The 16,185-nt window shown below is 38.0% G+C and overlaps 1 long non-coding RNA gene across 1 annotated transcript in view; it reads right to left on the bottom strand.

Annotated features, from left to right (window-relative positions):
* The window catches only part of LOC309642401, a 332,470-nt gene that overhangs the window by 87,876 nt on the left and 228,409 nt on the right, over window positions 1-16,185 (bottom strand). The window contains exon 3 of the long non-coding RNA XR_014253161.1: window positions 2,305-2,403. This is a non-coding gene — a long non-coding RNA (uncharacterized lncRNA). The remainder of the gene's footprint in view (window positions 1-2,304; window positions 2,404-16,185) is intronic.

Genomic DNA, 16,185 nt, shown 5'->3' with positions numbered 1-16,185 from the left:
TAACACCAAGATGAAATGCCCTTTAATGCTCTGCCTCAAATAAATGCAAGACAGTTAGATGTTTCCCCTCCGTTCAGTTAGAGGTGAGTTTGAGTGTGGAGACCAGATTCTGTGAGGGTTACTTGTAGCAGAGTTGTCACCACAAATTCATGTTCTTTCACCACCCATGTGCCCTTAAAGGGCCTCAGGCCATTTAGTTAAATAGCGACCTTGGGTGCGAGCCACAGCTGGGAAGACTCTCCAGCAACCCCAAATAAGGCAGGCTCTATGGAATTAAAATTCATTCTCAAACAAAGTTGGCCAGAACAGTTGGACACCACTGTCGTCCTACCCTGTGCTTGCCCAAATCCTGGCTGACCTCTCCATCATCCTTGCATGCTGGAGAAGAGAATGTGCTGCCTCTCAGATGGCTCTGCACTCCCAGGACATATGCATGTTTTTAAGAGCAAAGTCCACCAAAAATCCCTTAGGATAAAGTGCCAAAATCCTGGAGTGTGCCCCAGGCCCTGCGTGACTCTCCCTGCCCATGGTTTCCTCATTATCCCCTGCTTCCATTCACACTGGTCTATCAGATCCCCAAATGATTTCCTTTCCTGGAGTGTTCTTTTCCTTCCTTCTTCTGGAGAGTACCTAATGACAATTTAGGTAGCAGCTGAAATAGGATTTCTTAAGGGAGTCTTTGTCTCAGCCCTACCCATCTCCACAGGTCACGTTTGCCAGTCAGGCTAACCAGCCATATGCTTTCACAGCCACCAATACCACTGGGCTTAATTAATTCTCAGTATGATAATATACTCATCTTCTGTCTTCCCTGGTAGTTTTTTTAGTTAATTAAGGACAGGTGTTACATCTCTTGTTCACTCATGTATCACCAACATGAAGAACTATATAAATGTTAACATGCTCAATAAGTATTAATGGAATTAAATGAAAGTAAACTTCTGATACAGCAGCCTGGCCACTCAGAAGACCTTTCCAGTTCTCCCTGCCTTCCTTTCACCCTCTCAGGCCCCTGTGTCTGTGGTTCTGGACACTGATGACTGTATCTCTTCTCTGTCTTTGTCTTATCCAATTGGAGAACAGCCTAGGGCCACCTATTTCCTGGTTAACTTTCAATACTTGGAATGCTGGCACTTCCTACTGCTCCCTAGCCCTGGCCACCTTAATCGTTAGGAAAGGACACTGGACATGAGGAAAGGAGAGGGCGTCTCACTTCAAAATATCAAGCTAGTCTTCTTGCTATTAGCAGTACCAAGCTCTCTTTTGTCCCCTGAATTTTCTCACGATATCTATACTCTGCACTATCTCTTCCAAACCCACCAACACACTACCTGTTATTGGCTTTCCTCTAGCACTTAAAAGCTTCAGCTAAAGCCAGTTGATCCTGGAGTGAACCAGCTTCTAGTATTAACAACATGATATACCAGTAACACTTGATTTGCCAATATGTCTGAGTTTTGTTTTGAGGGGTTTTGTTTGTTTGCTTATTTGTCTATGAATGAGATTAGGGAGTTACATATCAACAAATACACACTGAATATTTTTTTAAATTTCCTCTTCTTTTTTAAAATAAGGTCCAAAGTATTTTAATATTCAGGAAGTCTTTTAGACCTGCCTGTTCAATATGATGGACACAAGCTACACATGGCTATTTGAATTTAAATGCAAAGTAATTAAAGTGAAATACAATTAACAATTCAATCTTCCTTACTCTATTTAGCCACATTTCACGTGCTCAGTAGCCACATGTAGCTACTGGCTACTGTATTAGTGCAGATATAGGACATTTCCATCAGCACAGAAGAATCTTTTTCTTTAAAAGAAAGATGGTAAATGAGGGCGTGCTTTGCTTTTACTTTCCAGTGCCCTGTAGGGTTGTCTCTGGTGGGGCTTTCTATTCACAAGCTGTTGAGTCCATCTTAAAGCTGTGTGCCCTGGCCTTCCACCTCATTTTCCCATCCTCTAGAATGTAGGTCTGATGCTTTCATTCACTTCTCTATAGATAGCCCGGGTACTGCCCATCTGTTCTCTTATTATAATTTCCACCAGGCAGGCCAAGCTCTTGTTTTCAATGAGTTTACTCTTTCAAAGTATGGTAAGAGAAACAGATCCAGACAAAGATGCCTCATCAACAATTTCCTGAAATCAAAGTTTGCTTATCCCCAGATAATAACCTCCTTCTGGAAAACAAAAAAGCCAGAAGCTGAACACAGTGATATCCATTCTTCTTACTGAATGTGCAGTGAGGCCAAAACAGAATTTCCTGAAGCTATGGGCACCTCCCATTCCCACTGTGCCTCTCACCTGGCCAAGCAGACAGAGGATTTCCTCTTGGAAGGTGCCTCCTAGAAAGACTTTTCTTCCACTATCCTCTGCTCTTTCCATAAATCAACTTCTGTTTTTCTGAAAAAGAAAATTGAAAAGCTATTTATTCTATTTATGAAGAGATAACTGCTCTGAAATCAACACATAAATTAATGAACAAATGAAATGGACAAATCTCCAGATTCCCTTCCTTGGCAGAAATCTGCCTGCATAGTCAAGGTCCTCTCTTCCTTTAGCATATCTCAGGAGAGAGGGAGTGAGAAAGCAGCAAATGTCCTGCCAATCTCCCGACCTATGAAGACAATGCAAGATGAGGTGTTGTTCGGATTGCATGCATCTCTGGTCATGGATTTCTGGGGCTCAGTCTCCTACTTTGACTTTAAGACCATATGTGAAACACATCTTCCACTTTCTCTATTCCTTAATATCATTCAAAAGAATTTGGTTAGAAGGGAGCAGGCTTGGGAACAAGTCTCAGAGCTCCATATCTGTAGCAAGTGGACCGTCTCCACTTTTTGTGCAGCCACTTGAGCTGGCTTTAGCCCTTCTTACTTGCCATCCCTACCAGCCTTGCTTAGTCTACAACTGGAGAGCAACAGGGCCTCAGAGCAGCTCCTGACCCCATGAAAATTGCACAGGTTTGGATGTGGACAAAGGGACCTTAATAGGAGATTGGGCAGAAGCTATTATTCCCATGTAAGTCATGATTTTAAAGAATGAGAAGATGAGAGGGGATGTTATCATAGGATGGGAAGGGTGGTGACCATGGGTTCAAGGGCAGCAACTATGGGTTCATTGGAAGAAGAGGGACACCTTCCAATACAGCTGGAGGGAAGAAAGAAAAGACAAGCCAGACAGTTTTTGAGTGTTTGCCGGAGATTGAAAGCCATAAATAAATGAGTAGGGGCACCAGTCTCTGCAGATGCGTGCTCAGAAGCCTGTGTGCAGATGTTGAGAGGACAAGATTTGTTAGATGGGTTGAGATGTAGCAGGCTCACGCATTTTAACTCTCACTGCAACTCCTTGTTTTTATCTATAGCTGAACTGGCCTCCTTCATGAGCCCCAACTGCTGGTGATTGAGGAAAGCAATCATCTATGTGTTCAAACCAACTTATTCTGATCTTTTACTGCAAACAGTCTTTATGGGGTGGAGGGAAAGGCTGAGTCTCTTAGATATCCTCCCACCTCTTCATTCCCTGCCATGACATCTGGGGTAGGAGATGTAGTATATGCAGAGAGGATCCTTAATGAAGATGGCTTTGATCCAGGTGGCCAACACCCATATTCTCATATTTCAGGTTTCTTTGCGTTTTGTTCAAAAGAACTCTCATGATTTGGTTTTTGGTTTGTTGGCTAGTGGGTAAATGCTAGACAGCTTTTCATTCTGTGATAGAAGGTAGAGGAGGAATTAAAACTGTGTATGCTGGAGAGAGGGGGCAACTAAGTGCCATGGGTCCCTATAGGCAGTCAGGGTGCTGAGAGCTTAGGGGTCTCTGGGGACTTGTTATGACGAGGGGTTCCCACCTTGGCTGCAGCCTCTTCTGTGACCATATTCTGGTTTTTGGTTTCCTCTTCTTTTTCATATGCTTAGATTCTCCCATTTCTTTCCCATTGTTTCAAATTTTTCTGAAATCCCACATCAGCTGATGACCCACCCTAACCAAACCCATTCCATCCTCTTCACTTTAAAGGATTTGTTGTTCTCTTTTGGGTTTCATTAATTACGTGGAGAGGAAAAAACAAAAAAAATGTGCCCTGCCTTCCATTTTGTATTATGATTTACTAAAAGCTTTGAAAGTTGTGAAATATCCCTGGCGGTGATGTGCTGGCTCCAGCCCACAGATCTAGCTGTGTAATGCTGTAATTGTTGATCCTTCTTCAATTTCAATTTTGATTTTTGCTTTAAACCAAGAATTTGATATAAAGTTGTTTTAGTTTCTAAATGGTAAGGATTACTTTGGTTTTTATTAGTCTTTTCTGGGGATTTTTTGGAGATGAATGGGGGAGATAGGAGTGGGTATTTTTTTTTTTTTTTTTTTTAATTTACTTATTTATTTATTTATTTTTGGCTGTGTTGGGTCTTCGTTTCTGTGCGAGGGCTTTCTCTAGTTGTGGTGAGCAGGGGCCACTCTTCATCGCAGTGCGCGGGCCTCTCACTATGGTGGCCTCTCTTGTTGGGAGCACAGGCTCCAGACGCGCAGGCTCAGCAGTTGTGGCTCACGGGCCCAGTTGCTCCGCGGCATGTGGGATCTTCCCAGACCAGGGCTCGAACCCATGTCCGCTGCATTGGCAGGCAGATTCTCAACCACTGCACCACCAGGGAAGCCCAGGAGTGGGTATTTTTAATCCTTTTCTAAAGATACATAATTGTATTGAAGTCAATGGATATGGATCATTGTCTTCTTTTTTTTTTTTTTTTAGTGAGGAATCCAGGTTCATATAATATTTTTTTTTCACACACACACACTGTATTTTATTTTTACAAGAGATAAATAGACTGACACCAAGCATTGTAAATGGATGACCACAACAAAAGCAACAATGATTGCAATTACCAAACACGAAACACACTCATACTATGTCATGATATTGACATTCAGTCCAGTAATCCTCCACTGTAACAGCTCCTTTACTTTGCAGTGAAAATTGATTTGTATATTCTTTGCCTCTGAGTCCTTGTGGGATTTTTTTTTTTAATTCAAACAGAAAGTCACAAAAATTATAATCCTCCTCCTCAGTTCACTCAGTCCCATGTAATTAATTTTTTTTTCATCTTGATCTTTTGTTAGCACTTTTATGAGTTCATCAGTTTTTCATTAGAGTTCTGAAAATGCTTATTCATTCAGTTCAGCAGTACAGTCAGTTGCCAGAAACCTGAACTTGTCAGAGTCTTTTCCATGAATTCCTTGAAGATGAAACCCTTTTATAGGAACATATTTGCAAATGCATCAGAGTACACCCAGAACTTTGACGATTTCTGCTTTGATGATTTGTCACCCCTACCTGTCAACTGATGGAGGTATCCTCAGTGTCCTAATCATAGTTTGTTTTGTGACTGTTCCTGGGGCATCTGGAAAAAAATGTGTGCTGATCTGTATATTTTATGTGTAAAATCTTCCAAAGCTCTCCCTCTGAGGGTTCTGCCTTTGGGGTCATGTTTAGAAATTCTACCTCCTAGTCAAGATTATATAAAGACTCATCTGTATTGTTTGGGGACATAATGTTTTCAGGTTTTATATTTAAAATTGTAGTCAACTTGAATTAAATCTGGCAGGAGATAGGGGTCTACTATTTCTGAACAGAAATACTATCTATTTCTGTTCTTCCCAAGAGGTTATCCAGTCAATCTTGGTTTCTAAATAACCAACCCATCTTTTACCTCTCACTCAACATCATACTAAACTCCATCAATATGCTTGTGTTGATCTCTGAACCATATAATGCTTTCACATCTGTTAGTAAAATTCTCCCCCATGACTCTTCTTATATAACAATTTATCTAGTAGAATTTATGTTTTTCTTTCTTCGCTAGCTTTTTAAAAAGTAGTCATGTGGTGTATTCAATTGGGACTGTTCTAAATGTATGAAAAAATTAGGGAAAATCAACATCCTTCAATAAGGTCTTTCCACTGAGGCATTTAATATCAAATCCCTAATCATTAATGCTTACAAATAAAACTGCCCTTCAATATCTCTGAAACAAATGTGTTCTATAAGAATATTATCAAATGAGGTAATACTGTATGATATGGTAAGAGAGGGATGTGTTCTGTATTGCCTTCTCTTTAAAATTTACCTAAAGCCCTTTTAGATAAACTGTAACTATTCTTTCACAAATGATCATAAATTTGGTGACCCACAACAGTCCACTAAACCTTGTATCTAATTTCAGTCCAAAAGAATGAATTAAGATGTTTCTCTAACCTCCAAATCAGCCACCTGCCAACATTTAATTGGATCATATCTGACACTTGTGCTCTGTAGGTCAACTCTGTAGTTACCTGAATGTATACTTTTGAAACTAATTTATCTTGGAAGTTTCATTAGAAATGGCACTGCTTAAAATTAATCATTTTCTGGGTAAATTATTGGAAAGTTTTATGGTCATGGTGGATGACTGTAAATACTTAGACCATTTTCAGAATCACTGTGGCTGCCTTTTATGGCTCAGAACTTGGAGGCCTTGGTCCTGTTTGTCCTGTGTTTCAAGCATATCAGGACTGTTTTCTTAGTATTGTGCAAATGTGTTTCTGCTCTACCTCTGTGTGAAGACTGAATGGCCTTCTTTTCAGAAAAAAGTCTTTTCAGACATTATAATTTTTCTCAAGATAAGTCAGACCACCATTTGTGTTTTTGAACATTTGGATCTGATCTTCTTTGGGACACACATTAATTTTGCTCTGTATCTTTTCTTACTATAACCTCCACTTGTTCCTCAACATTTGTCCAAAACACTATTGTGAGACATGTTCCCTGAGCCTCAGCTATCTTCTATGACACCTTTGTGCAAATTAAACAAAGAAGACTCTCTGGATGGACATAGCTCCACAGAAGTATGGCTTGGAGAGAAAACTGTACATTTTTAAAAAATTGTAGTAAAATGTATAGCGTAACATTTGTCATCTTAAACCTTTTTTTTTTTAAGATTTATTTACTATTTATTTATTTTTGGCTGCGTTGGGTCTTAGTTGCGGCACGCGGGATCTTTCATTGTGGCGCACGGGCTTCTCTCTAGCTGTGGTGTGCCGGTTTTATCTTCTCTAGTTGTGGCGTGCAGGCTCCAGGGCGTGTGGGCTCTGTAGTTGTGGGCTCTGTGTTTTGCAGCACGTGGGCTCTAGTTGAGGCACGCGAGCTCAGTAGTTGTGTCACACGGGTTTTGTTGTCCCACGGCATGTGGGATCTTAGTTCCCTGACCAGGGATCGAACCTGCATCCCCTGCATTGCAAGGTGGATTCTTTACCACTGGACCACCAGGGAAGTCCCATCTTAAACCGTTTTTCAGTGTACAGTTCACTGATGTTAAGTATGTTTACACTGTTGTGTAACCAATTTCCAAGATTTTCTTTCTTGCAAAACCAAAACTCTGTACTACTAAACAAGTCCCCATTTCTCCTTCCCCCAGCCCCTGGCAAACACCATTCTACTTTCTGTTTCTATCAATTTGACTGCTCTGGATATCTCATATAAGTGGAATTATGCAGTATTTGTCGTTCTGTGACTGGCTTATTTCACTAAGCATAATATTCTCAAGTTTCAGTCATGTTGTAGCATGTGTCAGAATTTCCTTCCTTTTTAGGACTAAATAATAGTCCATCATATGTATATATTGCATTAGGTTTTTCCACTCAATTGTAGTAAAATGCATAGCATAAAGTTTGATCAATTCTTCCCTTTTAAGAAGCCAGATTGTCAGAACCATTGACTGTTCCTCAGCGATTAGAAACTGAAATGTACAGAGTTGCTTTGACATTGTACAGATGGGTTTACATTTCCCTTTGCTTTTCTGCAATGCCCAGTTTATGGTGAGGGGTACTATAAAGGGCCACAAACAGCATTTGTTAATTGCTCTTGTTCTCGGGGATTGATGAGGATGTGATCTCCTCACCAAGATCCATAGGAGAAACAAATATTATCCCAAGCACAGTTTATATTACATGAACACTGAAACTGGTCTTCTTTGGCTGTTTCAAGTAACACTCTTTTTCTGTTTTGATTGGCTCCTGGGAAACTTCAAAGTAAATGTACAGCCCAGCTTTAACAGCTGTGTGAGACTTTCTGGCATATATTTTTGAGTACCAACTTTAGCTCACCCTATTATATTTCTAAATGGCATTATATGCTTTGGAATGAGAAGGAGTTTATACATATACTTCATTTCATGAAATATCTCTATCTGTTTGACCTGAGAGAACATATATATTATTAAAGCCCATGTGGTTGCATTTAACAGAAAACTGACTCAAACCACTTAAAGCAAAAAATGGAGTTTTATTGGCTTATAAAACTGGGAGGAATGGCTGGATCTTGGGCCTCAGTAGATGTTATCAGGACAGTCTCTCTCATTTCCTGTCTCTGATTCTAGCTTTTGTTTCCTCTGTGCTGGCTGCATTCTTAGTAGGTTCTTCTATCAGGTGGAAACTTGGTCCCAGAAGGTCTAACCTACAGACCACCTTCTTAGGAATCCCACTGGGCCACGAGCATCTCCTCCCCAGTGGCTTCAGCTTAAACCCCTGGAGGTTTCTCATTGGCCTTTCTTGGCCCATGTGTCCACCATGAGCCAATCACTGTAGCAGGAGGAGGCAGTGTTCTGGATGGCCAGGTCTGAGTCACCTGGCTCCCCCAGCGCTAGGGATTGAGTTATGACAGTAAATTTCATAGACTTGAAATAAGAGTTAGAAATTGAGATGCTAATGCCAAAAAGAGTAGAAAGGGATTCCACACAGGCAAAAATGACTGATTTTCTCTACAACATACCTAAAAGGATTCCTCAAGAATAGTAACCTCATTCCGCTACATACAGGAATCTCTTCTGTAATGTTCTTCCCAGGTATTTCACCTGGTTTCCCTTTGAACACATCCCAGAATGGAGAACTCACCACTTCCTGTTGTCTTCCATTCCAATTCCAGACAAATCTAGTTGTAAGAAAAATATTTTTATTTTAGCCACTCTGAGTCTTCCTGTAATTTCTAAGGGATTGTCTTAGAATTGTCTTGCTACCCATTAGAACTCCGTAATTTAAAATTTTAATCTCTTCTTTCTGAAAGAGTGCTTTAAATGTTTGAGTCAAATTTTAATACTTTTAAAATATTTCATGTTCTACTTTCCCAGTACCCTTTGAAGATTCTTGATATAATCTCCATTCCGGATCAAGAATATTCTTTACAGATCCAACAGACTCCAATGATCTTCTGAACTTTACCAGCTACTAGAGGCTCCCTCCTTGTGTATCTTATACCATCTAATGGCTCAAATGCTGGAAATAGTTTCCAAACACTGATTAAAATCTGCTTCTAACTCTGAGAGTAAGCCCCAAAATGGGATATTTTTTTCCAGTCATATCACAGTTTTGGTTCAAATTAAGCTTAGTATCAGTAGCTACCATTTATTGAGTGCCAGATTTCCTACATCATTTATAATCCTTATAATAATTCTCAGAAGTAATTACTATGATTACTATCCCATTTTACAGATGAGGAAGCTGAAACTTGGTTTAAGTAGCTTCAAAAAGATCTCAGAGTTGCTAGATGGTTGATTAGTATTTGAGCTCAGATATCTTTGACTCCAAAACCAAGTTTTTTTCATCGCATTCCAAGCTCGTCACTTGAGGTCAACTGAGATCATCAGATCTCTTTCTTTTGTCAATCACTTCTTCCACACTTGTACGTATGGACAAAGAATTTGGTGCTCATCTTAATGCAGAGCTATGCATTAAAACAGTTAACATAGCAAGTCTGAGACTGCTATCTTTAAAAAGGCCTGCTTTCAGGGTTAGCCCTTGACCAGCACCTGGAGTCTTGGATTTTAGGAGAGTTCCTGCCATCCCCTGATAAGAATGGCTCACTATGCCTAAACTGTTTGTGTAGACAATATAGTTTATACTGAATACATGCTTTCCTCCTGGGAGCATGGATTTTGGGACATGTTAGACAGAGGGTGCCTATATGGCTAACCCATAATAAAAACCCTGGGCACTGATTCTCTAATGAGTTTCCCTGGTCGATGTTTAACACATGTTGTCACAGCTCATTGCTGGGAGAATTAAGCACATCCTGTGTGAATCCACTGAGAGAAGACTCTTGGAATCTTGCACCTGGTTTCCTCTGGACTTTGCTCCATGTGCCTTTTCTCTTTGCTGATTTTGTTTTGTATCCTTTCACTGTAATAAGTCATAGACATGAGTACGACAATATGCTGAGTGCTCTGAGTTTCCCTAGCAAATCACCAAACCTGAGGGTGGTCTTAGGGACCCCTGACATAGGGTCTTTATATTTGTTCCTGTTAAATGTAATCCTGATAAGGTAATTTTGAATCCTGATCCTCTCATTCTTTTTTGTTGTTGTTGTTAATGTTTAACTCCATATACATTCCTTCTAGGTTTTCATTCCAGTCCTTGATAAAAATTTTAAATGAGAGGGTCAAAACACAGTATTGTGATTGTTTCCTGAACCCTTCCTCTGTGTTAAGATTAAGCTATTAATCAAAATGTTAGGGCAGAGCTAAGGCAATGGATACAAAAGCAAAAATAAACAACTAGGACCTAACTAAACTTAAAAGCTTTTGCACAGCAAAGGAAATCATCAACTAAACAGAAAGACAACCTACTGAATGAGAAAAAATATTTGCAAATGATATGGCTGATAAGGGGTTAATATCCAAAATATATAAACAGCCCCTACAGCTCAATATCAAAAAAACAAACAACTCAGTTAGAAAATGGGCAGAAGACCTGAATAGACATTTTTCCAAAGAAGACATAAAGATGGCCAACAGGCACATGAAAGGTGCTCAAAGATCACTAATCATCAGAGAAATGCAAATCAAAACTACAATGAGATATCACTTCACACCTGTCAGAATGGCTATCATCAAGAAGACCACGAATAGCAAATGTTGGTGAGGAAATGGAGTAAAGGGAACCCTTGCACACCGTTGGTGGGAATGTAAATTTGTGCAGCCACTGTGGAAAATAGTATGGATGTTCCTCAAAAAATTAAAAATAAAACTACTATATGATCCAGCAATTCCACTCCTGGGCATTTATCAGAAGAAAATGAAAACGCTAATTTGAAAAGATACAGGAATCCCAATGTTCACAGCAGCGGTATTTACAATTGCCAAGATATAGAAGCAACTTAAGTGTCCAACAACAGATGAATGGTGATACTCAGTCATAAAAAGGAATGAAAGTTTCCCATTTTCAACAACATGGATGGACATGGAGGGTATTATGTCGACACAGAGAAAAGCAAACATTGTATGTTATCACTTACCTGTGGAATCTAAAAAATAAATGAACGAATAAAACAAAATAGAAACAGACTCACAGATATAGAAAACAAACTAGTGGCTACCAGTGGCGAGTGGGAAGAAGGAAGGGGCAAGATTGGATAGGGGATTAAGAGATACAAACTACTATGTATAAAATAAATAAGCTACAAGGATATATTGTACAGCACAGGGATATAGCCAGTATTTTATAATAACTTTAAATGGAGTTTAATCTATAAAAATTTTGAATCACTATGTTGTACACCTGAAACATATAATACTGTAAATCAACTATACCTCAGTAAAAGAAAATGTTAGAGCAGAGTTGCTAAACCAGTTATACATTTTTTACAAGTGGTATTGAAAAGAACATACTTCATTATATTATTCTCTAAAATTTTCTAGGAGATTTTGTCATTTTCAAAATTAAGACATATAGTCCAAGGTGTTCTCATTTTTTTCTCACGTAGTTACAGTGTATTTAAAAAATAACTGGAGCTATTCTGACGTTATTTACTCTTCCTGAACCCATATTCCTCCCTTATAATTATCACATTCTTATTACAATTGATAAATAACAATTTGTTTAATTGTATTCTGAGGATTTTTAGATTTTATCAATGACAATATTTGCATCTTATAGTTTTTAGAGTGTATTGATTTTTCCTGTTTAAATATCAGACCATTTCCCTATTTCTTGTCTTCTGCATTCTTTTATGGAATTGATCCATTTCATCTAAGCTATCAAATTTGTGGACATATAGTTGTTCATAATATTCCCTTTTTATTCCCTTTTTATCCTTTTTATGTCCATGGGGTTAGTAGTGATTGCCCGTCTTTCATTTCTCATCTTAGGATTCTGTGTCTCTCACTTTCTTTCTTGGTTAGCCTGGCTAGAAGTTTATCAATTTTACTGATTTTTTTCAAAGAATTAGATTTTGTTGATTTTATCAATTGTTTCTGTTGCCAATTTCATTGATTTCCGTTCTAATTTTTATTTCTTTTCTGCTTGCTTTAGGTTTATATTGCTCTTCTTTTTCTAGTTTCCTATGGTAGAAGCTTAGACTATTGATTTTAGATCTTTCTTTTCTAGTATACACATTCAATACTATAAATTTCCCTCTATGCACTCCTTTTGCTGCATCGCACATATTTTAAGTTATGTTTTTATTTTCATTTAATCAAAATATTTTAAATGTCTCTTGAGATTTCTTCTCTGACTCACATGTTATTTTAAAGTATTTTGTCAAATCTCCAAATATTTTGGGATTTTCCAGCTATCTTTCTGTTATTGTTTTCTAGTTAATTTTATTGTCATCTGAGAGCATACTTTGTATGATTTCTATTCCTTTAAATTTGTTCAATGTGTTTTATAGCCCAGAATGTGGCCTATCTTGGTGAATGTTTCTAATGAGCTTGAGAGGAATGTGTGTTTTGCTGTTGTTAGATGAAGTAATCCATAGATGTCAATTAGATCCAGATGGTGTGGTCTAATGAAACTATGTTCTTACTGATTTTCTGCCTACTGGATCTGTCAATACTGATAAAGAGGTGTTGAATTCTCCACTATACTAGTGGATTCATCTATTTTTCCTTGCAGTTATACCAGCTTTTTTCTCATATATTTTGACATTCTGTTGTAAGGTGCACATATTAAGTATTGTGTCTTCTTGGAGAATTGGCCCTTTGTCGTTATGTTAATGTTCCTCTTCATCCCTGATGATTTTCCTTATCTTGAAGTCACCTTTGCCTGAAATTAATACAGCTGCTCCAACTTTCTTTTGGTTTTTGTTAGCAAAGTATATCTTTATCTATCCCTTTAATCTATCTGTGTCTGTTTTTAAAGTGGGTTTCTTATAGACAACATAGAGCTTGGTCTTTTTTAAAAATCCATTCTGTCAGTTGCTGTCTTCTAAGTGGTATATTTAGATCACTGATGTTTAAAATGATATAGCTGGGGGGATTTCCCTGGCGGTCCAGTGGTTAAGACTCTGTGCTTCCAATGCAGGGGGGGTAGGTTCGATCCCTGGTAAGGGAACTAAGATCCCACATGCCATGTGGCATGGCCAAAATACATAAATAAAATAAAATAATAAAATAAAATGATATAGTTGGATTACTATCTACCCTATTTGTTTCTGTTCTCTATTCATTATATTTTATAAGCTATAATCACTCAACACATTGCTGTTTTGAATATTTTGAGCAGTTATTAGAACTAAAAATTTAAAAAATAAAAGTTTTTATTTTACCTTCACTTATTCCTTCTCCAATGATCTTCCTTTCTTTATGTAGATCTGAGTTTCTATATCATTGTCCTCCTCTCTGAAAAACTTCTTTTAGCATTAATGCAAGGCAAGTCTACTAGGGACAAATTCCTTCAATTTGTGTTTGTTTGAAAAAGTCTTTACTTCACTATTGAATGATAATTTTGCTGGTTACAGAATTCTAGGCAGAATTTCTTAACACTTAAATATTTCATTCTGAATAAAAACAAGAATAATTTCTGAAAAGAGGTCTAACGTAATTCTTATCTTTGCTCCCCTATAGGTAATGTATTTTTTCTTCTGGCTTTTTTCAAGATTTTCTCTTTGTCTTTGGTTTTCTGCAGTTTGAATACAATATGCCTAGCTGTAAAATTTTTGGTAATTATCCTGCTTGATGTTTTCTAATTTCCTGGATCTGTGGTTTGGAATCTGTCATTAATTTTGGAAAATTCTCAGCCATTATTACTTCAAATATTTCCTTCACTTTCTTCTGGTATTCCCATTATGCATATGCTGCACCTGTTGTAATTGTCTCCCAGTTCTTGGATGTTCTTTTCCTCTTTAATTATTATTCTTTTTTCCCTTTGCATTTCAGTTTGGGAAATTTCTGTTGACATATCTCAAGCTCACTGATTCTTTCCTCAACCATGTCCAGTCTACTGGTGAGCCTATCAAAGGAACTCTTCTTTCTGCTAGAGTATAGTTGACTTCTAGAATTTCCTATGAATTCTTTCTTAGAGTTTCTATCCCTCTGATTACATTACCCACTTGTTCTTGCATGTTGTCCAGTTCTTCCGTGAGAGCCGTTAGCATATTAATCATCGTTATTTTAAGTTCCTGCTCTGATAATTCCAAAATCTGTGTCATACTTGAGTCTGGTTCTGTTGCTTCTTCTGTTGATTCTTCATACTGTGTTCTTTCCTTCCTTCAGCATGCCTTGTAATTTTTATTGAAAGCCAGGCAATATACATTGGATAATAGAAATTGAGGTCAATAGGTCTTTAATGTGAGGGTTTATTTTCATCTGATTAGAGTTGTGCTGTGTTTACCCTTTGCTATAGCTATAGATGTCTAAGGCTTCAATTTCTTCCATTGTCCTTGTTTTTGTCCTCCCTGTTATCTTTGGTTTTCCCTAGAAACTCCTTCTTAAATTATTTTAGCTGTAATCCTACTGTTATTATACAGGATCCCTGTTCCTGACTCTGGCAGCTTCTACTTCAAGTTATTCTCTGTATTCCACTCTTTCTCCAATTTTGGAGGCATCATTTTGCCCTGTGACCTCAATTTTCTGAAGGATCTAAGAAAAGATGTTGGTTTTGTTTCTTCTGCTTTTTGCTTGTCATGAGGATGGTATTGATGAGGTTTTTACATGTCAGAGCAGAAAATGGAAACTGTCCCATTCTTTATGATTCCTCAGTGATAACAGACAAGACTTTGCTCTAAGATCATGCCTGTGGTTTTTTCTACACTTTCAAGATATAAAAACTTGGACCTGAATATATAAATTCATGCAAATAGTTATATATTCTCTTTCTAAGTTCTCGCCATAGGCTGACGTGTTCTACCATTTCAAACGTGGCAGAGAGCCCACAGGTGGAAGCTTGGGGAACAAATGATAGAAAAACAAGTCATAGGATAAGTAATGTGGTGATAGTGATAGATTCTACTGGGATCATTTACTTAGTGCCTGTCACCCCTAGTGACCTACAGAGTTACCTATAAAACCCAAGCGCACCCACTTCTACCCCACTCCAAACTTTAATAGCTATGCCTTAAACAATGTTTTTAAAACGGGAAATCCACTAATTCTACCAAGTTCATCCATGTTGTTGCAAATGACAAAATTTCATTCTTTTTTATGGCTGAGTAGTATTCCATTAAGTGAAATAAGTCAGACAGAAAAAGACAAGTATGTATGATATTTCTTTTATGTGGAATCTAAAAAATACAACAAACTAGTGAATATAACAAAAAGAAGCAGACTCACAGATATAGAGAACAAATTATTGGTTACCAGTGGGGAGAGAGAAGGGGGACAGGAAATATAGGGGTAGGGGAGTAAGAGGTATGAACTATTAGGTATAAAATAAGCTACAAGGATATATTGTACAATACGGGGAATATAGCCAATATTTTATAATAACTATAAATGGAGTATAACCTTAAAAAATAAAATAAAACTTGAAACCCATATAGGGAGTCCCTTGATAATTTTGGATGAGTTTTGGTATCTAAGACTGTGCTATTGGCAATAATTCCTATTCATTAGTTAGAATACTTTTCTAATAAAGATGTTTAGATTTCCCTGATGTCCAGCAAGAGCCTGGAGAAAATTCCTGGACATAATGCCAGCTGAAGGGCTTGGGCCAACATGATGGAAAGTCCAGCACTGCCTGGGCATGTTTTATTCTTCCTGACTCCTTTCCCAGACTGTGGGAGCGCCAAGTGTTGGATGTGAGTTTTAGCAGGGATGGAAGCTGAGCCTGTACTCAACTTAATGACAGAAATTGATGTCATGGCTAATCAGCTCATAAAGCAACCAATTAGCACATCTGGCTATTAGTTGAAAGGATGGACTCCACCCAAGGGTGAGAATTTAGCTT

The sequence above is a fragment of the Balaenoptera physalus genome (genome assembly GCF_965194825.1).
Source record: "Balaenoptera physalus genome assembly, chromosome: 14".
Classification (NCBI taxonomy): domain Eukaryota; kingdom Metazoa; phylum Chordata; class Mammalia; order Artiodactyla; family Balaenopteridae; genus Balaenoptera; species Balaenoptera physalus.
This window is presented reverse-complemented; position numbering and strand designations above follow the sequence as displayed.